The 22,784-nt window shown below is 42.5% G+C and overlaps 1 long non-coding RNA gene across 1 annotated transcript in view; it reads left to right on the top strand.

Moving 5' to 3' along the window:
* Positions 1-21,900, top strand: part of LOC141512584 (uncharacterized) — a 57,676-nt gene extending 35,776 nt beyond the window's left edge. Inside the window, exon 3 of the long non-coding RNA XR_012475535.1 lies at positions 21,796-21,900. This is a non-coding gene — a long non-coding RNA (uncharacterized LOC141512584). The remainder of the gene's footprint in view (positions 1-21,795) is intronic.
* The last annotated feature ends 884 nt before the right edge of the window (positions 21,901-22,784 follow it).

Genomic DNA, 22,784 nt, shown 5'->3' on the forward strand with positions numbered 1-22,784 from the left:
ATAGACTTTGGCCATAACAAGCTGCAGAAATCTTGACATTCTCCGGTTTAGGAGTGTGACCCTGCCTTTTGTGTTTATAGGCTATCTTTCCTCTAAAGATTTTGTCTCTTCCTTCTTTCTGTAATGAGCATCTGATGCAGAGTACATCAAACAGCATCTTCCTAGGAGGAGAGGTGGAGAAACTTGTGTCAGGGAGCAGCTCAGGACATGGAATAGTCATACCTTGGACAAACTGGGGAACACGTGTAGACATTCTATATGAGATTCCAGTCTGCCAAACACATGGCTGGGGGCGCCTTTTTCTACTGGTAACCACTTAGTCAGAACTGGGGTCATCTTTGAAAAGGACCTGCCTTGGTCTACTCTTTTTGGTCATTTTCTGTTCAACTTCTCTAGGTGGCTCTTTGGGACTCATTCACCGCAGGATCTGACCAAAGACAATGCTTGGGTCCTCCCCATTAAGGCTGTCCTGGCCCATACTCCAGTTTTGGTCAGCCTTGGTATTGGTCTTATTCCTCTCACTTGAAGGTTCCAGACTCTAAAGTGAAGAGGGGTCTTCTCCAGTAGTGGGAGGAGACATATGTGAATAACTGAGTAAGATTGGTCACTCTGTTGCTTCATCAGAGACAGACACCTACAAAGCTGAGCCATACAAACTCATCAGCCGAATTTGCTTGAAAGAGAATATAATAATTAAAGTAAACAGAATATCAATCATCTCGTTGCAAAACATCTAACCTATTGTAAGCACAAACTACAGGGAAAATGAGGAACATCATTTATAAAGTTTAACCAAATCTCTCCCAAAGAACTTCTGCACAAGAGTTTTCTCATTTTCCTTGTTTGGCCTTCATTCTCAAAGCCCACGATGCCATGACAAGCACATAAACTGGATTGGAGTGAGGGGGATTGTGCTAAGTCACCAGACTCACTTTCTCCTCCAGAGATTCCTGGGTCCAGTGGCTAGATATGACATCAGGATGACTGGAGATGGCCCTGGATGCCAGGCAATCAGAGTCAAGTGACTTACCCAGGGTCACACAGCTAGTAAGTGTCAGAGACTGGATCTGAACTCCTGTCCTCTTTGATTCCAAGGCCAGTGCTCTATTCACTGTGCTATCTAGCTGCCCCCACCCAGTCTTCTTATTAATAATTCTAGAATTGCAATTATTCCGGAAGGAAGATAGTTCTGAATCATTTTCTTAGTCCCAATTGGACATACCTCAATGAAAGATCATATGACCATCGTAATTCTCAGCAAAACAAAAATAACTTTCTGTCCCTTTATAGTCAAGGGAAGATGGAGGAGAGGGACTGCCTGGGCTCCTTGACTACTCCATATTTTGGCAGAGGAGAAACCCACTTCAGAAAGCTAATTCAGACTTCCTTGAATGGCTTACTGGAAAGGAAGAGAACAAGCCCAGATCAAGAGAATCCTGCCAACCCTCCTTCCCCCCTTTCTAGTCCCACTGGTTCCTAGGGTCTCAGGCTTGTGGTCTGCCAGGATTCAAGGGGAACTGGGGAACTCAGAATTAGTGCTAGAGAGTTAAGGGCTAAGATTAGTTCTGGAAGTATGTCAAAGGGCAAGACAGTCTCTCATTGCAAACTCTAAGAAAGAATCTATTGGGGGTGGGGTCTGGCCTTAAATCCCCTCCTCAATTCATCTGGAAGCCTCTGCTTGTTCCCTTTCAAATATATCACTGACTTGAAACAGATCTTTCCAAAGTTACCAATGATCTCTTAATTGCCATATTTATTGACCTTTTCTTCCTTCCTTATTCTCCTTGACCTCACTGGTCAATGTCAACTTTGATGTTGTCTGTTCTCTCTAGACAGTCTCTACTCCCAGGATTTGCAAGAATCTTCTCTCTCTCTTTCTCCTTCTCTCCCCTCCCCCTATCTTTTCCCCTCTTTCTGTCTCTCTCTTTCCTCTTTCAAGATTCAGGACAGATAACACTTTCTATTTTTCCACTCCCCCCAACCTCCAAGTTTCCTGTGTCTATTAAATATGTATCTTATCTATACCTAGGGGCGGCTAGGTGGCATAGTGGATAAAGCACTGGCCTTGGAGTCAGGAGTACCTGGGTTCAAATCCAGTCTCAGACACTTAATAATTACCTAGCTGTGTGACCTTGGGCAAGCCACTTAACCCCGTTTGCCTTACAAAAAAAAAACCTACACCTAGGCACATCCCAGTTTTCTTTCTCACTAGAGTGTAAGCCCCTTGAAGGGCTTTTTCTTTGCTGCCTCAGTGCTAAGCAAAGTACAATATGCAAAGCAGGTGCTCAATAAAAACCTGTTGAATTGCTCTGTCCTGGGAATACAAAATCTAAAGGGGAACAGTTTGGAGGAATTTACATTCCATTGGGGGAGAAAATGTGTGCCCCATAAGTCCACATAAAGGTAACACCAGGTCATTCCTGTGGGGGTAGGGGATGCTAGGGGAAGGAAGTCTTCTCCTAGGATTCTGAGAAGGGGAAGGGAGGAGGGAGTACATTCCAATCTTGGGAGGAGTATTAGGAGACAGGAGTGGCAAGATGGCAGATTTAATTGGACATGGCCTGTGAGAGTAATATAGAAGTCTGGAGAGGTCAGCTTGAAATGGCCCATGAGAGCTGTTTGGTCCTATGCTCAGTTCTGAGAATAAAAAGCAAGTTAAAACTCTGAAGGGCCTTATGTGTCTCTGGACTTCAGTCTCTCCATCTGTAAAATGGGATTCACATTTCTTTCCTTGTGAACCTCACAAGGATTTTATGAGGATCCAACTAGCCAAGTTGGATGCTACAAACTGTAAAGTACCTTCCACAGGTGAGCCACCTTCTACATCGAAAAGTACCTTTTTATAGCTTAAAGTGCTAGGCATACAAATGGGACTGTCCTTCCTGGGAAATGGGGAAGGACAGATGGCTCTGGGTCCTTCTCTGGCACAGGAAGGGAAGTATACATCTGGGGTTCTCTATATAAGAGAACATTGGCTGTCTAGAGCTCATGTTCTCCTCCCTGGCCACAGGGCTGATGCTTATCTTCCAACATTTTCTCTCCACAGTCTGTAAATTAGCCTGGAAAGTTCCTATTCCAGAACAGTGGTCTCTTTTGGACAGGCAGAGCAAGTCTCTGGGTTTTTCCAGGGTTTTGCCTCTTTGGCATCCAAAGGGAAACCAAAGAAGTCCCTGGATTTCCATCTGTCCTGTCAGAAAGCCATGCCCTGGAGCTTGGAGAACATCCAGAACTCTCTTTGAACAGATGAGGAAATGGATGCCTAAAGAGAAGAAGGGGTCTGGCCCAGATAACCCAGGTAAAGAGTTATGGGACTCCTCTCAAGTCCAAGCCCAAATGCAGGATAAGGCTGCACAGCAAAGTCCATGAAGACTTACTGGGTTCAAATGCTACCTGAGATACTGCTCACTGTGGGACTGTGGACAAGTCATTGAAGTGCCATTGTAAAATGAGGCTAATCATACTAGAAATAGGCAGCCATGGCAGAGTGGAGAGCTCCTGGATATGACCATGACTTCATCTACTGGAACTGACTCAGTTTCTTTTTCTGTTAAAGATCTTTATAATATCTCCTGGCTTTCATCCTATGTTGTAAAAACCATCCCAGCTCTGATACTCTGAGTCTCTGTTCTTTTTTTTTTTTTGTAAGGCAAATGGCGTTAAGTGGCTTGCCCAAGGCCACACAGCTGAGTAATTATTAAGTTTCTGAGGTCAAATTTGAACTCAGGTACTCCTGACTCCAAGGCTGGTGCTCTATCCACTGCACCACCTAGCTGCCCCCTGAGTCTCTATTCTAAAGATTCTTCCAGTTCAGACTTCCCATGGGTTTTTTAGTTTTTGTTTTTGTTTTTGCAAGGCAATGGGGTTAAGTGATTTATCCAAGGTCCCACAGTTAGATAATTATTAAGTGTCTGAGGTCAGATTTGAATTCAGATCCTCCTGACTCCAGGGCCTGTGCTCTATTCACTGTGCCACCTAGCCACCCCCTTCCCATGTTTTTAGATAATGAACCTGACTTCAGAGTCCTTTTACTGTGATCAGATTCTTGCTGCCTAGCAACCCACAAGCCCAGATGATCTCTGGCCTGGCCCAAATGCAGCTCCTCTGGCTGCTCCTTTGAGGTCAGTCCCTTTTGCTGCATCATCATTCATGTTCTGTCTACTATAGGTGATTGTCCCCTTGGTCTCTGACCTGGTTCCTTTTCTCTTCTCCCACTTTTTTATCTCTCTTACAGTATTAACACTTCTACAGTGATCACCTCCCATGTGCTCAGTTATAATCCTCCTCTCTCTTTCTCTCTCTCTCTGTCTCTCTCTGTCTCTGTCTCTGTCTCTGTCTCTCTCTCTCTCTCTCTCTCTCTCTCTCTCTCTCTCTCTCTCTGTCTCTGTCTCTGTCTCTCTCATTACATCTATCAATCTCTATAAGGATCTTTCTAACTTTATATCTGTCTCTATTTGTATCTATCTATAGCTATCTCTGTCTATCCATCCAAGCCAGTGCCTTTCTTCCCTTCATCTCACATGATCTTCCTTCTGGTCAGGCTCCTTGTACCTGATAATTGTTCGTTCATCACAGTTCCTTTGCATGTGCTGTGCCCCATTTCTGGAATGCCCTTTATCCTCATCAAGTCCCCAGCCTCCTCAGCAGAGGCCTTTCCAAGCCTCCCCAGTTCTTCCCACTATTCTTCTGAAGACTTTGGTCTAGCTTCACACCTTGGACATGTTGTGCATGCTTCCTAGTGTAGTTAGCATCATTTTCTACCATATGAGCTCCATAAGGGACAGGGACTCATTATCTTTGTGTTCCTAACACCAAGTGGTTTGTGATACACAGTAGGCAGATGATAGATGCTTGTCAAATTGGAAGACATTCAGATCAAAGTCCATGAAGCAGAGAAGGCCCTGCTAGGGCTACTTTTGCAGGAAGATAGTGAGTTTTGTTTAGACACATTGAGTTTGAGGTCATTATGAGATGCCTGCAAAAATGCCTATAGGAATTAATTTCTATAGTGCATGAATTTTTATTCAATTCTTCACTTTTCCTAGATTTGGACTTGGTGAAGATCACAGTATCTCCGTCTTGAAATTGGAGCCCATGGTTACAACTATTGGGCCGGAAGGGTCTGATGGACATCTTTGGTCTTTGATTTCTCAGGGTTCTACCCTAGAATAGTGGGGTCTTGGGATTCCTCTGGGTTCCCATATCCAGATGGCTTTGCTGACATATGGGAGAAGGATGTCCTGCTCATCCTTTCCTCTCAGCACAACCATCATTCATTTAATCCTCATTTTATTTGATTAATATGCTACTTGCATCTTATAATTATCATTCCATACATCCCAAAGTTGAGTGATAAGGAACGAATCAACCTGGAGAAACTCCATCCTTTGAAGTTTGCTTTGGGAGCCTCCACTCCTACCTAGCCTGGGCATGTCTGCTCTGCCCAGAATGGTGGTTCCCAATGTATGGTGAATGCATAAAGTTGATGAACCCATGCAGGCACCAGGCCTGGTCAGTTTTCATGGTTATTTACTGCCAATGAAGTATTTGGCCTGACTCCACAGAAGGAATTAGAAAGCAGTACTTCAGAGGATAGAATAAATAACCAAGTCCCCATGTCAATGTTGGACTGGGTTCCAAACATTTGTAGCTGCTGTAGAGATTGATAAATGATGCACATTCATTTTCAAGTATCTTGGAATTCCCAGGAGCAGTTTATATTCAGGAATTATTTCAATTTGCTGAGATGAATAGTGAAATGACTTTCATGTTTGGGCCAAGAGCAGAAAAATGATGCTAATAATGGACTCTTGTAGTCGAGGAAATTGAGGACTGCTGGCATGGACTTTTAGCATTACTCAGTCATCTTGGGGACCACTGGAATGGGTTCTTAGGGCAGCCCAGTCATCTTGGGGACCACTGGATTAGGTTCTTAGGGCAGCTCAAGTATTTTGGGGAACACTGGCATGGGCTCTTAGACTACTAAATCATCTTTACCCCTAAGGTGGTGATGGAAGAACTGCTTGGGGAAGTGTGGTGCAGTGATCAGAGTCTTGGACCTAGAGTGCTCAATCTCAGCCTTGTTTCTCAGACTTTTCAGTGTTTCATTTTTCCCTGTCTCTTCTATAATATTTCATAATACTGAACATTAGAGTGATCTGGTCACACTAATGCCTGAGGGCAGTTGCCTGTCCTCTCCCAATGTTGAATCTCTACTAGTGCTTGGCAGAACTCTCTACAGGATGTGATATATAATGTTTTCTTTAATTTATGAAAGAGTCAGAAGTCCTTAGAATTTTAATTTAATCCTGATTTCACCATTTACTTTTTGGACTTGGACAGACAACAGAATAACAGGATCTCAGCACTCAAAAGAACTTTAGATCATGAGTGAAGGATATCAGAGCTGGGGGAGACCCTGGAAAATATAGTATCAGAGCTGGGAAGGTAGTAAAGGTAGTAAAACATGAGAGGTTAGAGTTAAGAGACCTTCCGTTCTCTGAGAACAGAGAAACAGTGATGCCAGGACTGAGTGAGAATCATCTCCAAGATCCAATCACCTCATTTAACACATGAGGACACAGAGCTCCAAATAAAGTGACTTGTCCAAGGTCATAAAACAAATTAGTTCCAGAATTGACATTTGGAATCTTAGTCTCCTCCATCTTGACATAGCTAAGGTTTCTATGCTACACTGAATCTCAGTTTCCTCATCTATAAAAAGGAGACTCATCATTAAACAACAGCTCTGAGTCAAAGATGTGTTGAGAGTATCTGGTAAAATTGAATATGTTCTAGATATGAAAGCTACTTGTTTGCTCTCCTTCCCTCCTGGGGCAGTTGGGGTACTTTAAGAGAAAAAGTACACTGTCTGTGTGCCTCAGTTTCCTCCATCCCTTCCCTGCCCTCCTCTCACTGTCTCTGTCTCTGCCCTCATCCTGTCTCTTTGTCTCTCTGTCCATCTTTGTATCCCTGTCCTGTCTTGGTCTCTGTCCTATCTCTATCTCTATCTCTCTTTTTCCTCTTAGCATCACTAGCCCTTACCACAGCATATGGCACACAGTAGGAGCTTAATAAATGTTTATTGACAATTTCAAGGGAACCCCCTAGCTAGAATATCTTCTTCCGGAAGGAAGCCATGTGTCCTTTGTTGATGAATTTTCTTTCAGGGTTGTGTTGGAGAATGAAGATGAGTACTCAATTATAAGAGGCTTTTCAGGAAGTGAGACTAATCTGTGTTTGTAATATAAAAATAAAACACATTAATAAAACTTAGAAAAACAGAACAGTATGGCCCATCAGTGTCAGGGAGAGGAGAATGGTTTATTTTCCTGCCCCTTTGAGTTTGAATCACTATTGATCTGGGAAGCCAGCCTCAGAGTTGGGGGCCAGAGATATCAGACAAACAATCATTGAATAAAAACTTCCTAAATATTTGATCTGAACTGTGCACTGTGTGGGAAATGGAGAGAGACAAAGGTGAAGCACACCCTTCTCTCAAGGAGTTTACATTCTGTGTGACCCTGGGCAAGTTCCTTCCTTTCCATGCCCCTCAATTTCCCCAACTGTAAAATGAGAGGAATGGTCTGATGGCCTCCAAGATTCTTTCCAACTCTCCATCTTGAGGTTTGTCTCTGCAGAATGAACATATTCTTGATCCCTGAGAAAGTGAGAAGTGTAAAGGAAGGAGTCTGGAGAATGAGAAGAGAAGCCATTTCTTATTTCTACCTCCTTACCCTCTCATCATAGCACCATAGACAAGTACACATTGACTGCCTGTTGTAAACAGGAGACAAAATGAGCAAGAATAGTGCAGTATGGAGCCTTGCCATGTCAGAACTGGGACGGACCTCAGAGACCATCTGATTCAACTCTTGAAATCTCCCAAGGAGGTGAGTGATGCAAATGGAGAAGCAATTAAATTTACCTGTCTTTCCTCTCCATCTCAGAGACCAAGCCATAAGTTAAAAAAAGGTCACATGGAAGAGAAGAAGATTACCCAGTAGAATGGAAGCTCCTGAAGGGCCGAGTTGCTTCTTTTCCAAGTTGCATCTTCTTTTTATATGTTACATAGATCAATTTCTTTGCATCTTCTCTCATCCGTTAGACTGCAAGGTCCTTGAGGGCCAGGTTTTTCTATAGTTATTATGTCTAACACTTAGTACAGTGCCTAGAAACTACCAAATGCTTCATGTATTATTATTGACTGACTGGTTCAAATTTCTCTTTTAAGGAAAAAATAAATTAATCAGTCCATAAATTATCCCAATTAAATCACTTCCTACTTTTCTTGGAAGATCTCCAAGAAGAGGGAGGCTCTTCATCAGCCAGAATCACTCCATCAATTTGTGGAACCATTGATTACAGTAGATGGAGAAATTTTGAAAAAATAATGAAGTTGACACATACATTGCCAGAGCTAGCTCAGTATTTGAGATTTTCCAAAGGAGAGGAGAGATATTAGATTGCCTATTGGACTGAAGGTCTACAGAGCCAATGTGCTGATCTCATTGCTATATGCCTGTGAAACCTGGGTAGTCTACCAGCACCATGTCAAGAAATGGAATTGCTTTTATTTAAATTGTCTCAGGAAGATTCTGAAGATCACCTGGCAGGAAAAGATTGTTCAACATTACTACAGAGAGACAACTATGATGGGCTGGCATGTTGTCCAAATGCCAGACATACACTTGCCAAAAAGACCATTTTATGGGGAACTCCCACAGAGTAAGGGCTCAGAAGAAATGATATTGAGATACCATGAAGGTTTCTCTTAAATTTGGAATTCATTGTACAGCATGGGGGACACTGGCACTGGAATGCCCAGCATGGTGTGTGCCCTCATCAGTGAGGGGGCTGCACTGTATGAGCAAGGCAAAATTGAAGCAACTCAAAGGAAACATGAGATATCCAAGTTAAGAGAATCCACCCCAAGTATTCACATGGACTATTTGTACCCAACCAATACAGTAGAGCATTTGAGCTCCTGTTGGTCTGATCAACCACAGACAGATGCACTGTAATTTGACTCTAACCTAGTGCTCTCATTTGGACCTCTTCAAACATGAAGGACATTGATCTTAATTAGCCATCATCCTCCAAGTCATCTGAGTTTCAAACCTAAGAGTCATCTGGAACTCCTCATTATCTCTCAGCTCACTCCATAATCTAACCTGTTGCCCAGAACTTTCAATTTTATCTCTGGAACATCTCTTGAATATGCCCCTATCTTTTCTGAACTGCTTCCACCCTAGTGCAGACTGACATCACCTGACTCCTGGACTATTGGAGTAATCTGCTAATGAGTCTGCCTGACTTGAGTTTCTCTCCATTCTCTCCATCCCTCCATCCATTTGATGACTGAAGTATTTTTCCTACAACACTGCTCTGATCATGTCACCCACTATTCAATAAATTCCAGTGCTTCCATATCACCTCCAGAATCACCTACAAAATCCTCTGCTCAAATCCTTGCTCCACTTCTGTTTTGCCAGTCTTCTTACACCTTCCCTGTGGACCAAATCTCTTCAATCCAGTGAAAGTGGCTTCATGGCTGTTCTATAAACAAGATCCTCCACTTCCCCTCTCCAGGCATTATTGTATTTTGGATGTTTTGTCTGTTTCCTATGCTCAGAATTCTCTCTTTCTTCATCGCTTCCTCTTGGCTTCCATAGCTTTCTATAGCCTATTTCAAATCTTACCTTCTTTAGGAAGCTTTTCCCAATCCCTCTTACTTCTAGCTCTTTCCTCTGCTGATTATCTCCAATTTTGCCTGCTTCTTGTTTCTACTGAGCTGATTGCATATTTTCTCCCCCATCAGACTAGGAGCTCTTTGAAGTCTGGGTTAACTATCTTTTGTCTTTCTTTGTATCTCCATTAATTAGCCCAGTGTGTGGAAATTAATGGGCACTTAATAAATGCCTATTGATTTGACTAAGAAGTGTTTTTCTTTTATAAAATTATATATTTATTTTTCCAACTTCTTGCAAAGATAGCTTTCAACATTCATTTTTGGGGTAAGATTTTGAGTTCCATATTTTTCTTGTTCCTTCCCTTTCCTCCCCCCACCTCAGGAGAGCAAGTAATCTAATATAGTTATACATATATAACTATGTTAAACATATTTCCATATTAGTCATGTTGGGAAAGAAGCAAAAGAGCAAAAGGGAAAATCAAAAGGCCAAAAAATCAAAAAGCATAGAACAAATTTTAAATATGGAAAATAGACTGCTTTGGTCTGCATTCAGACTCCATTGTTCTTTCTCTGGATAAGGATGGTGTTTTCCACCACGAGTCCTTCAAATATGTCTTTGATCATTGTACCACCGAAGAGAGCTTAACCTGTTATAGCTGATAATCCCACATTGTTGCTATTAATGTGTACGATTGTCTCTTTGTTTTGCTTACTTCACTCAGCATCAGTTCATGTAAGTCTTTTCAGCCTTTTCTGAAATCCAGTTGCTCATGATTCCTTACAGAACAATAGTACTCTCTCACATTCATATACCACAATTTATTCAATCATTCCCCAATTGATGGGCACCCCCTCAAATTCCAGTTCTTTGTCACTATAAAAAGAGTTGCTATAAATAGTTTTGGTACATGTGGATCTTTTCCCCTTTTTAATGATCTCTTTTGGGACATAGACCTAGTAATGGAATTGCTGGATCAAAGGGTATGCAGTTTTAGAACTCTTTGGGTGTATTTCCAGATTGCTCTCCAGAATCATTGGATCAGTTCATAACTCTCCCAACAGTGCATAAGTGTCCCAGTTTCCATATACTCTTCATCATTGATCATTTTCTTTTTTTTTATCATATTGGCCAATCTAAGAAGTGTTTATAACCAGTTTCCTCCATCTTTAAACTTTTAGCTGGGATCACCTCATCACAACTAGAGGTTTTTGTTTTTAGGTTTTGCAAAACAATGGGGTTAAGTGATTTGCCCAAGATCACACAGCTAGGTCATTATTAAGTGTCTGGGGTCAAATTTGAACTCATGTCCTCTTGACTCCAGGGCCAGTGCTCTATCCACTGTAACACCTAGCTGCCCCCCCCCCCTTTTTTTTTTAACAATAACAGGTTTAAGGATGGAAGAAACTGGAGCTCAGAAGGGAAGTGACTAAAGACTGGAAACTCTGTTGAAACTCGGACCCTTGATTTCAAGTTCATAACATCTTCCACTACATTGCATGATTTTTATAAGGCAGAGTTCCCATCCATCTTGCCAGATGTGACTCAAATGAAGATGAGAATACTGAGCTTGACATTACCAAAAACTCAAATCAGTGTAGGCTGGTGTAGTGACTGGGGGCTGTGCTTGGGGTTAGAAAAACCTGACTGAAACTCATTACTTTTGTCAATCAGGGCAAATCAATTAATTTTTTTGAACCTCAGTTTCCTCATTGTAAATGGGTGTAATGGTACCCATGGTACCTGCCTCACATGGTTGGTATCAGGTCTCTGTGTGTGTTTGTGTATGAGGATATTTTGTGGGCATGTGTATATGTGTATTTGTTTGAGCATGTCATATTTGTATTTTTTTGTAATTGTGTTTCTGCAAAATTGTATGTGGATCTATGGGAGTTTATGTGTGTGCGTGCGTGTGTGTGTGTGTGTGTGTGTGTGTGTGTGTGTAAGTGGTGGTGGTAAACAAGTCTTATTGTGCAGTCAAGTGGACTACCTCCATACCTAGGACTGAATACTCACTTCTGCATCTTTCTCTGCCCCAGTGCATAAATCTGTTTATTGGACCTGACACATGATATCATTGGTGTCAGAAATTGCCAGTGAAGAAACTCCCTCCACTAGTGCAGATCAGCACCTGAGGTTCCCTGGGTAGGCTTAGACAGAAACCAGTGGGTCACTGAGGATCAGCCACAAACTTGTATCCAAGGAAGGATGTGATCCAGTTCTGTGACTCCAAGGCCAGCTGTTGATCCACTAGGCAGCATGACCATTGATCTCCATTTTGTAGAGGAGGCAACCAAGTTCAGAATAGCTCCACAGATTGCCTAGAGAACTGCAGTATGATTCCAAACCAAAACTTGAGCCCATCCACATTCCTGACTTGGAAGACCTGATCTTCTCTAGGCCCAAGATCCCACTGAGATCAGTACCAAACCTAGGATTTCATGGAATGGGGTCCTCTGGAATATGAAAACTCCCTCATCAGTGCAGCTTGGAGCTTCCTCTATTGTTTATAGTTCCAGAGAGTTACTTAGAATGTGAGCCACTTATTTAGAACCTCTCAGCCTCTGTGGGTAAGAGATTGGACTGAACACAAGATTCCCAGATCAACTTTCTGCCCAACCTCCTGCCTTTCAAAAAGAACCATAAGGTTTACAAATTGTTCTAGTCATCAAAAAAAATTCGCTAGGACTATGAAATTAATCATAGCACTTCAGTAGGATTAAAAGGAGAGTAAGGCAGTCAACAGCATTTATTAAGTGCCTGCTGTGTACCAAATGAAGGAAAGAGAGCAAACAATTATTAGGCATTGACTTCACTTCATTGGAGTAAGGGGAGAGTAATTTCAGAGGGGAAGGCATTAGCAGTACGAGATCCAGTTGAGTGGTGAATGAAGCCAGGTCAGAAGTGGGATTCCAGAATTGGAGGGCAGATAGTACACAGAGAGGGACATGGGAGTTAGAGATCCAGTTAACTGGGCTGAGTATTTTTTGTTGCGGTGGATTGTCTAGACTTAAAAAAGTGATGGAGAAAATACTGATGCAAATTAAATATAAAAGTGTTTTGCATGCATTTCTCCCATAGTGTCATTTGTCAAACATTAACCCTGATATACAAGGTGTGCTTGCTATAGTGAGAACACATATCTTGACAAGGACAGTAGCAACTCACAGGTTATGGCTAGCCCTTTGTTACAGTCTCCAAGATGTTTCTGGTAGGCTTCATGTGGCTATTATGCTGAAAGAACAAAGAGGGGTGCCTGCAATCTGATTTCCTTCTCTTGACCATCTTATTCTCAGATCTTGGCAGACATCCACACTGGACCCTACTGTCCCTGAGACACTACAAGAATACCCATGAAAAGTCCAAGTCCTTTGGTTTCTCCAAGTTCACAAAGATGGGGGTAGCAAGGCAGAAGGCTGAGGTGTTCCTTCTCTACCCTCCTCCTGAGTGATTCCTTGGAAGTTTGCTGGGGTATTCTACCACTGAGCTGCCAGATGTTCATTACCCTTTTGTTCTATACTGGGTGGTCATTCTTTTATAGATGACCCATAGGACATAGCCAAGTTTCTGTGATTGATTCAAACATATTTACTTTTCAATGGTGCTCCAGGTCATAAATGGCTTTTCAAGACATTTAAATTCATTAAAGGCACTTTGTTCTTAAAGTCTTTAGTCAATTGATGGAGAAATGTTGGCCCTTGACCTTGAAAAAGCTATCATGGCATAGCATCTTATCACTTACATTTATTAGGGTGGAACAACTGACTACATTAATGACTGCCACCCTCAGAGAAGATTTTGGCAAATAATTATGCTTAAAACAGAAATGTAGACTCAGGAAATGGTAAACCTGGGAGAGACCTAAGAGACTCTAGTCGAACCTAATCATTTTACAGAGGCAGGAATGGAGTCGAAGAAAGATTAAATGTCTTGGGTAAGGTCATATGACCACTAGGTGGAGGGAGGAAAGAGTAGGGGAGGGCTGGGTGTCTAACCTGTGTTCCCTTACTCAACTTCTCCATTCTCTCCCAGGGCAGCTGTGGGGGAAGGGGTTCAGTGGATTGGATAGCAGGAACAATTTCTAGATTTTGGTTACCAGTTACAACCCCAACTTGAACCCCAGCTCTCAAGAAGAAAGAGAAAATGTAGCCATTACCCAGGATCACACATGTCTAAATATCCATATCTCCTTACGGACCATTTGAGGGTGAAATGTCTTGTGTGCCAGATTAAAAAACACAAATGTCCATGGTTTCTCCCACTATAGGTAAAGAATGACTTGAGCCAGGGCTGAGTGCCAGCTTGCTTATTTGGGGATAAACCACATTTCTAATGTTCAATAACAGATGTTCTGGCTGTGGTTTGAGAAATCATTTAATATTGCTTTATGATGTGGTAATAAAAAAGGCATCTGGAGCCATTGGCCCAGGTTACATATCTCCTCACAAGGGTCGAGATGAATTAATCCCCATCTTCCAACCAAGAAGGGTAGGGTTCAGGGAAAGTCTAAAGGTGGGGAATCTGGGTTCTTGAGTGGTTTCAAGGACCCGTGACTCACCCCATGCTCCCTGCACTCTCTTTATTTCTATCCAACCCTTTTCCGGCTCTCCAGAGAAACAGAATGTTCCCCAGGGGGCTGCTGATCTCCACCCCTCCCCAAGCCCACATCTGGCAGCTAGGAGTTCAGAGGAAAGGCAGACCAATCTAATACATCAAACTTGGCCTATGTGGGTATCAGATAATGAAAGCGATTGTTTTATCTGGGGAGCCCAGGAAAGAAAAAGAAGACAAAGAGACCAGAGGGTCTGGTGGAAGGAGAGCTAGCCTGGCAGCCAGGGCAGATTTGGATTCTTGTCTGGACTCTGTTGCTCACTTCCTTGGTGAGCTGAGCCCAGAGCTTTTCCTTCATGACCCTCCACTTCTTTTTCTGCAAAAAGAAGACATTGGACTAAGTTAATTTGTATATCCACTCAAGAAACTTTTGTTATTTCATGATTTCAATATGGAACTTTATTTTGGGTAGCCCTGGGATAAAGTGCGCATGCACGTGTGTGTGTGTGTGTGTGTGTGTGTGTGTGTGTGTGTGTGTGTATGTGTGTGGTATGTGTGTGTGTGCCTGCCTGTGTGTGCCTGTATGTGTGTCTGTGTGTGTCTGTGTGTGTGTGTGTGTATTTGTAGGGGGGAGGAAGGAGATATATATGAGCTATCTTTATTACCTCCTTTCTTTGGCAGAGGGTGACCACATGGAACTGTGGACAAAGAACCAGGCCTGGAATAAGGAAGATTCTTCCTGAATTCAAATTTTACTAGCTGTGTGAGACCCTGAGCACTTCACCCTGTTTGCTTCAGTATCCTCATCTATAAAATGAGCTGGAGAAGGAAATGGCCAATCACTCTAGTATCTCTGCCAAGAAAACCCCCATTGGGGTCACAGAGAATCAGATACAACAACAAAGTTCCTTTGCTCCCTTCCTCTGTCCCCAGTCAATTGAAGCCATTCCTCATAACTTCTCTAGTTCTGTTCAAACCACTATCATCCCCTTTGCCCAACCTCAGAATTATCCAGAGACACAGTACTGATCACACCATCTTCTTCAAAAACATCAATGGCCCAACTTTACCTCTAGGACCAAGTGAAAGTCTTTGACCTGATATTGGGAAGTTTCCCCACAGCCTGACTTCTAAATCTCCTCTCCACTCTTATTTCATGTCCTTTCCCTGAGTACCCGCCATTCTAATGAGACTGGCCTCTGGAGTCATATCCCCTCTCCAACCTCCAAGACTTTGCCTATATCCCCAGGATGTGGATTGCATTCTCTATCCCTGGGAGAATCAAGGACAGATCATGGACCCCTTAGGACAGGAGACCTTCCATGTTCTCCCTCCCTCTTCAAACTCCCGAGCTCTTCCTCATAATCTTTTCATATTACTTTGAATTACTTCATATTTACTCATTTCTTCTTTTTGGCCCATTCTGTTTCTTGTCTTCTAGAACCAGACCCTTAGAAGACATTTAATATTTGTGGAATCAAATTGGTTTTGACCCTCATCTCTTTCTTCTCCTTTCTCCCATGCCCCCCATACCCAGTCAGGTACCAAGTTCCATCAGTTCTACCTCCCTTATGGATCTCTCCTTAATTGTCCCACTGTTTGGCTCCTTCCATCCTCCAACTGTCAGAAGACCCTTCAAAAGTCCAATTCTAATGTGTCACTCCCTTATCCACTCTTCCATGGCTCCCTCTTACCATTAAGATAAAATATGATCTCTTCATCTTGACAGAGAGTTTCTTAATAGGACTCCAGACTTGGAATGTCCTCTCTCCTTCCCTCTGGCTCTTCCAGTGAAGGCTCAGCTCAGCAGATTCCTATGGGCAACCTCCCCGGAACATCCTAGTTAGCACCAGCTCCCACTTCAGATTAGCTTTTGAGTCTTTCATCTCCACCACCAGTGGGATGAACATTCCTTGAGGGCACACCCAGGTGAATTGGCAATTCTTCTCCCTTGTAGGGAGTTTAAGATTGATCAGGGAGGAGATAAAGGAAAACATGTCATTGGGTCAGATGAGAGGGTATCTCTGCCAGCTAGCATTGGAGAGGGATCTGGAAAAGATCAAAAAGGTACCAATAAAGGATGGGTCATCTTAAACCTCAAGGAAACAAGGGCAGATGGATGTGGCCTAAGATCAGGGAGGTGTCAGGTCATCTGAACTTGGTGGAACATATCTTTATGTTCTGTGTTCTAAGGAAGAACATTGGTCTGCCATATTTTATTCTATATTCTAAAGTCATTTCCATATGTGACATTCTCTAGTCTGTGTCCTAAGGCCCCACTTAGCTCTGACATTCTCTGTTCTATGTTCTAAGGTCCTTCCTTGCTCTGACATTTTCTGTTCTATATTCTAATGTCCTTCCCAGCTTGAACATTAAGCATTTGAAGCAGGAATAATTTGAGGCTTGTGGGGGGGGGGAAGTATTTCAGAAGTTCTTTTTATTACTCTCTAGGAGGAGGATCAGGAGGGAGGGAAAGGCCATCATAAAACAGTTCTCCTAATAAATCCCAGGGAATTTTAAATGAGGATGGTGTAGCTGCCAAGAGGCCAGAGTCCTGACTTTCATGACTCAATGAAGACGAGCCTTCTGCAAGGATGATGATAAAGGAAGAACATTTTCTCCTCATCTAGAAAATGAAAGGAAGTAACCCAGGCCCCAAAGAGCTAATAATGACAGGAAGATAAAGATGTTCAGACCCCTGGCACGTCCATCGAGCGGGACATCTGGGCTCATGGATGTGCAATCCAGAGCATCAAAGAAATAAAAGTGCTTGCAAGTTTTCACAGAGCCAGAGAGTGACTTTCCAATGAGCCCAATGTCAGAGCTCCATCAACAAGAGCCAAACTCTAACAGACAACATAAACACCGGGGGCCCCTGAACCCTCAGTCAAAGGGAGAAAGGAATCACATAATCTTAGCTTCAGTGAAGCCAAAGTCCAACATTCATTAGAAGAAAAGCAAAAATCCCCTGATGATAGAAAGCTTGTTAATCATCACAGAACAAGGCCACATCAATGCCCTGATGCACAATGGGAAAATCCCAATGAAGCCAGGGCATGGGTTTCCATGGAGGACTCTCCAATCCCAGAAAATATTGATTAAGAACCTGCCGCATACAAGACTTTGTGCTTGGCTTCAGGGATACAATGATGAAAAATAACACAGCCCCTGTCTTCACATGGCTTACAACCTATTAGAGGTTGGGGGCATGCCCACAAGGTAGAATTTAATGGGAAAAAGGAAAGATGGAGAAAAAGATCTGAAAGTAAATTTGAAGAGGGAAACATTACTTTCAGCTGTGAAAACTTGGCAATGCAGCCAAGTACTAAACTTGGAGTCAGGAACAAGTAGAGGTCAAGGTCTAACAAAAACTTGTGATGACAGGCAGATAACGTATACCTTTTGGAGACTCAGTTTCCTCATTTGTAAAATGAGGATAATAGCTCCTGCAGAAGAAGCCTCAGAACCCCACTGAGGCATGTTTGTAAAGGACCAGACAGACATCCACTCTAGTGACTCACATCATTTCCAGCTTAGAAGGAAGCCGCTGACTCCAGATCCACAACACCACCCCAAGTATTCAAAAAACGAATGGTTGTATGAGCTCAATTTAACCTCAATTTAACCCTTGACCCCTTCACCTTCAGAGGGGGGCCACCCAACATGTGGGGACTTTCCTCTCACTCTGTTGATGGTTTTTAGGTCTATTTGTGGGGACTGTTGCAATACGTAGGCTGTCTAACTGTGGACTTAGTTATCGTTAGATAGTTGGTCTAGTTTCAAATCATTGACTCTTGAATCTGACCCCATTGATGACTCCCATATGTCTAATAATACTAATAAATAGTACAATAATAACGATAATCATAGCCTATGTTGCTCTGTGAAAAGAGCTCTGGGCCTGGAGTCAGGAGTATCTGACATCACATCTGACTTCAGACATCTCTTGGAGGTGAAACTTTTCTGAGTTCCACAATTTCTGGTACCTTCCCTTCCCTCTGCACTTCTTCATGGCAGCAAACAAGCTCAAATATTTTCCATATTAGTCATACTGTGAAAGAATCATCCTCCAATTGCCTCAGTTTCCGAATCTGTAAAATGAAGATAACCAAAGTACCTATTTGTCAGGGTTGTTGTGGGAATCAATTGTGATGATATTCATCAGGCACTTAATGTCTGATATGAATGTTGGCTAATATTATTATTATGAATTTTATAATAATATCAGTTTAATAGTTAACATTGGATATTTTTATAATTTTAATATAACTTGATATTCATTGATAATTCTATGATTATTCACAATTAATCTATTTTAATTAATTTTTATTCTTTAAAAGATTAATAGTATTAAAGATTTGCAAAGTGTTTTATATAATAATGATGATGATGGATGAGGATGTTATTGTTCAGTCAGTTTTCAATCATGTCTGACTCTTTGTGACCCCATTTGGGGTTTTCTTGGCAAAGACACTGGCGAGATAGACCATCTCCTTCCCCAAATCAATTTATGGATGAGGAAACCGAGGCACATGGGATTAAGTGACTTGTCCAGGTCACACAGCTAGTGAGTGTCTGAAGTTATAGTTGAACTCAGATCTTCCTGATCTTGGGTCCAGTGCTTTCTCCACTATACCACCTAGTTGTTCCTATATTCCTGCCATATTGTAGATGCTTAATAAATGATAGAGTACTAACATTTATAAATGATGGGCTAAATGGACTCATCCTTCAAAGTCAAGCTCAAATACTTCCTTCTCCAGGAGTCCTCCCCTAGGTTTCCACCATGAACAATGAGACAGAGTAATAGAAGACTGAAGAGTCAAGGAAGGCAAGGTCCTACTGACATCCTTTATTACACTAAATACCCATTTGGCCTAAAATACACAGCAGCCCAACCTCCTTTATCCTAGGATCTGTGAGCACATCCTGTTTAGACTTCAGTCATTCTTGTGTATGTCACATAAGGTGGAGGGCTTCGCTCTAATCTACAAAGGAGAAGTCTGGCAGACCCGCACCAATGACCTTGACTTGACTATCTTCTTCTAACTTCTTTTGAGGCAATGAACAATGGTACTATATTGCCCAGCTCATGGAGGTGAAGTTCCTTATTCAGTCTGATGATTGGGCTCTTCGAAAATTACCTGATAATCCAGTTGAGATAACTCCTGTTGTTAGGGAGTTCTTCCTCCTATCCAGCTTCAATTGGTTATTTGTAATTACTACCTTCCCAGGCCCTCCCCTGTTCCCCTTAGGAACCAAAAAAACCTATTCTAATTCCTCCACCCTGGACCAGCTCTTGTATTCCAGATTCCACCTTGAGATCACTCTTCTCCAAGTGAAATAGCTTCTCCTGACCCTCTGAGAATAGAGAATTCAGATCCTTTGCTGCCCTTCTCTCCAGATATAGGGATCTTTTGCTTCTTGGACAAAATGACCACTCCCCTTAGGAAACAGAAATAAACATTTTGAGGCTGATGTCAGTTGTTGGATAATCATTTCCAGAACTAGGACAATCTGCACCAGAGTGAGACATTGGCGAGAGCACTGTACCTCAATTTCTTTGGCATCTGGTTTTGCTGTTTACTACCTGTGTGGCTTTGGAGAAGCCCCTTCCCCTCCCTAGTCTTCTGTTCATCCTTTCTACAAGGAGACCTTTCCAGTTCCCCATCATATGGATTCCTATCTGTTGCCTCCATACCACTTCTCTGTTTGAATGAGATTTCTCTAAGAGCAAGGGTGTACATTCTATCCCATGAGCACAAACTCCCAACCATATGGGTTTGTTCACCAAACCATCAAGAAATGGAGTTGGTTAGAACCTCTCAAAGGATGACACATGGTTGGCAGTGACATATTCCAAGAGTTAAGGTCCAGTCCTTTTGGGGTGCTTCACTGGAGAACCTTCCAAGTCTTCCTCCAGGGAACCAGAAGCATCTTCTCAGCACTGAGGCTACTCAGCCAGAAGGTCATTCATCAATGCTCAAGTTCCAGAAGGGTGGAGCCCCTATACCAGGTGGAGCCTGTCTGTCATGGGCCAGAGACTTCAGGGAAGCATTTGGAATCATGGCCAATGCTGCTGGGGTCACAGTCAGAGGGAGAGAAGGAGGAAGGGGGAAAGAAGAGATGTGGCAGGCTCCAGGGACCCCCATCTGCCTTATCAAGAGAGGATCTCTCACCAGTTCTTCATTTCCATCAAAGGAATCTCATAGGAGAGAGGCGCTGAGAAAGCTGGCCTGGAGCCATGGATGCCACATTGATGATGGCTCTCAGTCAGCATACCTAGCCTGAGCACCACCCTTCCCAGGTCAGTGGAACTTGATGGAGCATTCTGGTATATGAACAGGAATAGGAGGGAGATGACATAATCAGAGGATTCCTGCCCAGTTGGTCCAGTGTTGTGTACCTCTTCACCTAAACTTAGAGCTAGGAGGAGATGAACAACAGCAGGCAGAGAATAGACCTGGGGATATAGAATGCTAGAACCAAGAAGAACCTCAGAGAAAGGAACTTAGAATGGAAAACGTGGAATGTCAATTGGACAGACTTCAGAATATAGACTACCAGAAATGAGAAGGACCTCAGAGAATAGAGAGACCTTAGAAACACAGAACAGAGAAGGTCAGCACTGGGAAGGATACTGGGACATAGAACAAGGAATGATAGACTAATCTTAGAACAGAATAGACAATGGCATAAACAGCACCAGCCTCAGAAAACAGATTATAGAATGACAGAAAAAGGAGGGAGTCTTAATACATAAAATGTCAGTATGAGGAGACACCTTGGAATATAGAACAACATAGTTGAGAGAGAGATCCAAGAAAATAGAATGTGATCTTAGCATAATTAGAAGGAACCTTAGAATCTGCTCTAGAATATGGATTAGCAGAAGTGGGAGGAACTTTACAACATAAAATGCCAGAACTGGAAAGGTCCTCAGATGTCAGTGAATGTTGAAGTTGTGAGGGCCAATAGGGATAATCATTTCTAATGTTTTCCTCCCTTCCTTCCTCCCTCCCTCCCTTCCTTCCTTCCTCCTTCCTTCTTTCCTACCCCCAACCCTCCCTTCTGTCCTCCTTCCCTCTTTTTCTTTTTCTTCTCTTCTCTCTTCTCTCCTCTTCCCTTCTGTCTGTCTCTCTGTCTCTCTCTGTCTCTTTCTGTCTCTGTCTCTGTCTCTGTCTGTCTCTCTCTCTCTCTCTCTCTCTCTCTCTCTCTCTCTCTCTCTCTCCTTTCTTCTGGGAAAGAATGATGATGTCAGTGTTTTGTTACAATTGTTTGAGAACTCAGCTATCTCAAGATTATTTTCCTGGGCTGCTTCCAGCTGTGATTCTGTGTTCCTTACAAGTAGTCTTTCCCACTGGTGTGACTCCCGGAGGTGTACTCAACAATACACTTCTCCTTGTAAAACAGATGGAGAAGTGTTTAAAAAGGTGCCAGGTTTATTTATGGAAGCATGAAATGGAATTGAATCAGTGGATTTGGCTATAACAAGATGGGAACTCTCCAAACAGGAAGTGGATTTCATTACTTATTTATTTTATTCCTGTATCAGTGGCCGGAGCAGAGGAATCCATCCTCCTCAGAATGAGAACCAGAGCATCTTGACCATCAGACACTCCAGGTCCTCACTGCCAGACTCTCAATGATAAACACACTCCCTGCTGTCTGCTGATGTTGATCTTCTGCAGGTTTTGTAAAGAGAGAACATTTGTACCTGCACATTTAGACCTGATTTTAGAAGAATGCTTTTAAATAAAGGTGGTTTTTTCCATATATAAAAAAAGAATAAAACAATAAAAACAAAAGAAAATCAAGAGAGGGACTAAATATGAACCTGAAACATTTCCTCTCCTTAGAGTCCACAGCTAGAACAGAAATCAGTAGCCAAACATCCTTTCTGAAAGAGCTGAATGTTTACACCAGCAGAAATGCACATTTGATCATCTGTGTCTTTTTAATATAAACACATCATGGTAGAGGGAAGTAGAATGTAATGGACAGAGTATAAACTATGAGGGTAGAGGGCCTAGAAAGGACTTTTCCCAGTCAAATTCCCAGAAACACAAAAGTTGAATTGCCAGGGATCACACCAAAGAATTACCAACACCATGCCTTGTTGGGAATACCCAATCTGTGTTTGAAAATCTCCAAAGGGACACCCACATCTATCCAAGATGGTCGACTCCATGGCAGAATGGGAGGAAGCTTTGTTTCATTTTTGTTTTAAGTTCAAATGTGAATTGACGATGGAGCTCTTTGTACCTACTAGGCTTTGATCTTTATTCTGCCCTCCATCCTTTTGATTTGACCCCCAGTTCTGCTCCCCGGATCAGACAAAGAGAGTTGGAAGGGCCCTGAAAATCCCATATGTTTTAGATGAAGAATGGAAGTCCAGGGAGAGTAGCTCATCCAAGATCACACAGATAATGAGCAGTAGCATCAAAATTTGAACTCAAGTCTACGGATCTCTAATTCTTGCATTCTTGGACCCCTCTACAGGGAAGTCACTCACCCGGCCTGCTAGATTACAACCAATTAATA

Source organism: Macrotis lagotis, chromosome 1 (genome assembly GCF_037893015.1).
Source record: "Macrotis lagotis isolate mMagLag1 chromosome 1, bilby.v1.9.chrom.fasta, whole genome shotgun sequence".
In the NCBI taxonomy this organism is placed as follows: Eukaryota; Metazoa; Chordata; class Mammalia; order Peramelemorphia; family Peramelidae; genus Macrotis; species Macrotis lagotis.